This window comes from Theropithecus gelada, chromosome 13 (genome assembly GCF_003255815.1).
Source record: "Theropithecus gelada isolate Dixy chromosome 13, Tgel_1.0, whole genome shotgun sequence".
NCBI classification, from domain to species: domain Eukaryota; kingdom Metazoa; phylum Chordata; class Mammalia; order Primates; family Cercopithecidae; genus Theropithecus; species Theropithecus gelada.
The window spans coordinates 9,679,148-9,685,125 of NC_037681.1; the positions used below are offsets into that span (position 1 = coordinate 9,679,148).

At 36.5% G+C, this 5,978-nt stretch overlaps 1 pseudogene across 1 annotated transcript; it reads right to left on the reverse strand.

Moving 5' to 3' along the window:
• Nucleotides 1-4,408: 4,408 nt before the first annotated feature.
• On the reverse strand, nucleotides 4,409-4,833 carry LOC112605072 (annotated as a pseudogene). The gene has a single exon (XR_003115344.1). The product of XR_003115344.1 is annotated as a 40S ribosomal protein S25 pseudogene (transcript).
• Between the last annotated feature and the right edge of the window lie 1,145 nt (nucleotides 4,834-5,978).

Consider the following 5,978-nt stretch of genomic DNA (forward strand, 5'->3'; position numbering starts at 1 on the left):
GCACACACCACCATATCTGGCTAATTTTCTTTTGTATTTTTAGCAGAGATGGGGTTTCACCAGGTTGGCCAGATTGGTTTTGAACTCCTACCCTCATGTGATCCGCCCACCTTGGCTTCCTGAAGTGCTGGCATTACAGGCGTGAGCCACTGCAATTGGCCCTTTGTCAGCTTTTTCATGTGGTTAACTCAGTGTGGAAAACTCAGCTCAGCACCATCTCCTCTGCGGAGCTTATTCTGAACCTCTCAGGCGAGCCAGAGGATTGTCTCTGACCTTCCCTTATACCCCTGAGCAAACTTCTCTATCTTCACCGCCTGGGACTGAAATCAGTATGCAGTCCTTTAAGAAGAGGACTGCAGATTCTCCTCCTCTGTACACCCAACACACAGCACAGTGCATGTTGCAGAGGTGGTGACCAGTGGCTACTTCTTGAAATGAAATGAAACTAAAAACAAGGGAGGAGTAGCCAACTCATCAACAGCCTCTGTTCCACTTTTGTCTCTTCAGAACCAGCAGCTAAGTCCAGCCTCATCAACACTGAAGGTGCTACCCTTGAGGTTACTGTGCTGGAGTCAGCCACTCCTAGTGGCACAGATATGCACCCTTCTTCCCTTTTAGAAAAGAAACTTTAAATATGATGCATGAGAGAAAGGAAATCTTATAAAACTCTATCCAGTCATGCCCAGGAGTCATGCTTATTGTAGAGAAAATGGCTCATGGAAAGACTGGATGGCACTGCCTTTGCAAACGATTCTCCAAGAATCAGCTGACATTTCACTAGAATGTAGTCCTCCCTGGAATTCATACTTCTCCTTCCTCATTCCAACATTCCAGTCTATCCTTCATTCAGTACCAATCTTTTCGATACCTTCTTACATGTACCCTAAACTATCCCTCCGATTTCTTTGAGACTCACAACAATTTTGTTAAAAAATCTATTCAAAGAACTTAGTGAATAACGGATAAGACTGGTAACACTGAACGTCCTCTTCTAATTCAAAATTTGTCATAAGTGATCTTGACCACTCAAGCAAAGAAAAATAACTAGGTTTTGAGCTAGCTGGGCCACCTGACCACATTTTGTACTTTAACTCCTCTTGTCACTGACTCAGTCTGTCTATAATGGAATAGAAGTTATGGTGCTACCTTTATTCATGTATTTATCATGAATCTGATTTTCTCACTGGCCAGTAACAGTTCTTGTGGCAGCCTCAAATGTATAGTATTTGAAATAGGCAGAAAGATTATTGTTCTTAATTTAAGACCATTTAATGCATAGGGTATAGTCAACATTTACTGAGATGTAAAAATTAAGCAATTCTAGAATAAAATACTTTTGGTAGATATTTTATTTTTGCTTAATTTTTGAGAGGGCATAAAACACATATAACTGTCATGAGGCTTTTATAGAGAAAAACAAATGCATGCTAACTAAGCATTGCATAGTTTACAGAGCACTCCAAAAAAGGGTTTTGTTCTGGAGTTTTCTATTTACTGAAAGCAGAAGTATTGATTCCATTGCAAAATGCAATAGAAATTATAGACTATTGATTTGTTCTACTTATTGACTCTTTCTACTTGTTTTTCCCTAAATTTATAGATTTTATAACAAACACTAGGGCAATGCAAAATACCAGCTTTGTCTCCAGCTTGATAGAATCTTTTCTTGCCTGTGCATAACTTTCCTAATTCTCTTCGAGGCATTTTTAACAGCATTTAACTTTCATAGAAAAGTTAAAATTGCATACAGGTATGAGAAAAGCACTTAATTCTTTTTCATGCCAATCAGCAATTTTCCCAGAAGTGCTGCAGAGTTCCTTTGCTACATTTTAGGATCACCTGAAGCAAAATTTTCTTGCTTTTTATTTCTTTTTAAGAACTAGCACTCAGTATGTGCTTAGTCTCATCATGCTACTGAGCTGACAGTCAGAGTCCACTATTTTTTCTCAGGCATCCACTGAACCAAGGGCCTTAAGAACACTTTCTCCAAATTGTACATGATTATATGCAAAGTACTTACACTCCGTTTCCTGATTATACCAGTTTGAATAACCTATATCTGCCCAGTATCATATGGGGAACTTTCTGTTTCTTGCAATTGAGCTACATTGTCTTAACAAAGGAGATAATTCAAACCATGTAGAATAAAAATTTCTTAAATAAAATTGAGGTGACAATGAAGAGAAAAGATAGATGGGGTGTGTGTACCTTTCCCATGAAATAACAGAAAAAAAGTTGTACCTAACAATAGCTTTCAAATATGTTGGCGGAATATCATGAAGTACATAGTTTGAAATGTCAGTTGCCTAAAGGCTAGAATCCTTGTGTGAAAATGTACTTGGTGCGAGCTCTCTGGACACCTGAATCAGATAAATCATACTGGCCAAAAGTATAGAAATGGCTGCAGAGGAATCATGCGAATTAAAATGAGGGATCTTTAAAAAATATTTTCCTGTAAAGATTAGTAAATTGCCAATTAGAAGACAACTCATGAGCTGTCCCTGTAAGCACCACTCATTCTATTTCTCTGTACTTTCCGATGCAGAAAGAAGCTGCAAACTCCATTTCCCCAAATTCTGTGAATCTTGGTCTGCTAATTAGATGCCCTCTTTCAAGATTTGGAAAATGGAATCTGATTACAATGTAGTGTTCTATACTTTTGGAAGTTGTTGCTGGCAAGAATGGTCTTGGAGATGCTGGCGTCTTCTGAGCAGTGTTCCTTCCTCCCTTCTTATATGTGCATGGGCAGTTATCACTAGAGGGCTTCCTGATCCTTGCATCACGGTGATGACAGAGTGCACTTGCAGTTACCACTTCCCCACTTTCCGCACTTTCCCCACTTTCCCCTTAGAGTAGTCAGTTTGTGCTTGGTCAGCCAGTGTTAAGGTACAGTTCCAGAAGTAATTCCTGAAGACACAGACTAGAGAATATTCCTGTAGCCCATTTTTTTCAGCACTTAGTTCTCTATATTAGAACCATTTATCCTTACCCAGGGTGGTTTCCATTTTCTGCAAATGCAACCTAACTGATACACAAAAGCAACAGGATACCAAACACAAAACATGTAAGTTCTTAAAAGAAACACACAAACACAAAACACTCAATGGGACAAGGATGAAAACAAAGGAAGTATTAAAATAGAAAATATAAGACAAATATTTATTCTATTAAAAATAAAGGAAGCTGTGTGTGGTGCCTCGGGCCTGTAATCTCAGCACTTTGGGAGGTCGAGGAAGGAGGAGCGCTTGAACCCAGGAGTCCAAGACCAATCTAGGCAACATGAGGCAATCCTGTGTGTACAAAAATAATAATAATTAATAATAAATTAGCCAAGCTTGATGGCACATGCCTGTGGTCCCAGCTACATGGGAGGCTGAGGTAGGATGATTGCTTGAGCCCAGGAGGTCAAGGTTGCAGTAAGCCATAATCAGGTCACTGCACTCCAGTCTGGGCAACAAAGAGAGATTCTCTCTCCAAAAAACAGTACAAAACAGAACAAACAAGCGAAGGAGATAAAATCTCTTTAAAGAAAAAGACATTTATTGGGTCAAAAACATGGTACTAATATCTATAAAACATATTGACTCCAGGTTTTAAAAGAGTATAAAAGCTGTATCAAAATGAATACAAAATGAAGGCTTATAAAACAGGATTAATTTCAAGAGAGAAATTTATGAGGCCAAAGGAATTGCACCAACTTTTTCCTTAATTGCATTAATGTGACAAATTATATTGATTTATTTTTGAATGTTGAACCAATTTTGCATTTCTGAGATAAGCCACACTTGGTCATGATGCTTTTATTCATTTTGTATTTGCTTGAATTTCACATGCTCATGTTTATTGAGATGTGTGTATTAGGTTTGTATCAGCTTCATAAAGTGTGTTGGTAAGCATGCTTCCCTTCTCAAATTTCTGTAAGAGTTTCTGTAAGACTGATATTATTCTTGCTTAAATATTTGATAGAATTCAGCACTGAAAAAAAAATCTCCTTCCAGAATTTTTTGGAGTAAAATTTATTGATTCAAAATTCCATTTCTTTTAGAGATATAGGAATATTCATACATTTTTTGTTTCTGCATTATACAATTTTTAAGACTTTATTCATTTTTACTAAGTAGTACATTTTCTAATTTTTAAAACTTCTTGGCATAAATTTGCTTACTATATTCCTTTACTGTCCTTTTAATATCTGTGGTTATATCTCTTTAATTCTTGGTATTTGTAATTTGTGTTTATTTCTTTTTGTTGTTGATTGAGTTTACTAAGGATTAATTTTATTTATCCATTCAAAGAGCAGCCCTAGATAATTGTCTGCCTGTGTTATTTCATTGCTTTCTGTTCTTATGCATATTACGACCTATTTCAATTTATTTCACATTGAATTCTTTTCCTAGCTTTTTTTTTTTTTATTTAATAAAGTTTTATTTTTCCAAATGTACAATTGGTTGGACCTATTCATGCATCTTCACCAGCAGCTGGAGCATCTCTGCCTTTGGTATTTCTGGTGTAAATTACTTGAGCTCTGTGCTTTGAAACCAGTTTGATAAGTCCTTACTAAGGAGCTCCTGAAGGGCTGCCCTGGCCAGGGAGCCTCGAATCTTCAGTCTCTCAGAGACCACAGCTGGGGTTATAAGTTTATAGTTGGGAACTTCCTTACAGAGTTTGTCATAGGTAGCTTTGTCAAACAAGACTAAGTTATTGAGCTTATCCCGAACTTTGCCTTTGGACCAATTCTTCTTTTTGGCCTCGCCCCCGGATTTGTTCACTGGGTCTTTTGTCTTTCTTGGCCAACTTTCCGGCGTCCTTCTTCTTCTTGTCCTTGGGCGGCATTGCAAAGCTCGGAGAGCAGCAGCGGACACCGCAGCCTCGCTAAGATGTCGGACAAAAAGGTTTTCCTAGCTTTTTAGAGTAGAAACTTAGAATCATTGATTGTAAACCTTTTTCTCTACTAATATAGGTATTTAAATGATACTTTTTCTCTACAAAATGCTTTGTAAGCATCCCCCAAATTTTGATATGCTACATTTTTATTATGATGTCTACATGCCTGGGTGATTTTTGTTTGTTTCATAGGTTAGAAATTTCTGGTTTAATGTCCAAATATTTGGATGTCTGCCATATGTGCTCTGGCTTTTTTTTAGTTTAATTCTTTTGTGACCAAATAATATATATTCTGTAAAATTTCAGTAACTGAAATTTTTGAGATTCACAATTTATTTTCTTTCATTGTGCATCTTCCACGTGCTCTTGAAAAGAATGTGCATTCTGCCACTGTTGATTGTAGTTTTCTCCAAAAGTTGATTACATCAGTTTGTAACTAATGTTGTCCAAATATCTGTTTCCTTGCAAATCATTTTGTCTGATTGTCCTACATATAACAATAAGAGATTCAACTGGTTGTGAATTCACCTATTTTTCCCTTTAAATTATCAGCTTTTGCTTGGTATATTTTGAAAATCTGTTAGTAAACACATACAAAGTTAATATTGCTACATTTTCCTTTTAAATTAATCCTTTTGTCATTATTGAATGACCCACCTTTGTTTGTGGTAACACTCCTTGGCTTGGAGTCAGCAGTATTTGACATAGACACAATAGTTTGCTTTCTATAGGTATGATTTCTTTCTTTTTTTTTTTTTTTTCAATAGGTTTTGGGAACAGGTGGTGTTTGGTTCCATGAATAAGTTCTTTAGTGGTTATTCCTGAGATTGTGATGGACCTGTCACCTGAGCAGTGTACCCAATTTGTTATTTTCCAGTTTTTTACTTTTAACCTATCTGTGTCATCACATTTATTCTACATCTCTTGCAGATAGCCCATAGTTAAATGTTGCTTTTTTATTCAGAGTAATATCTACCTTTTAATTGAAATGTTTAGTTTATTAGTTTTTGATGTAATAATTGACAGATTTAAGTCTATCATCTTGCTACTAGTTGACTATTTGTCCCATCTGATTTTTTGTTCATTTTGCTTTT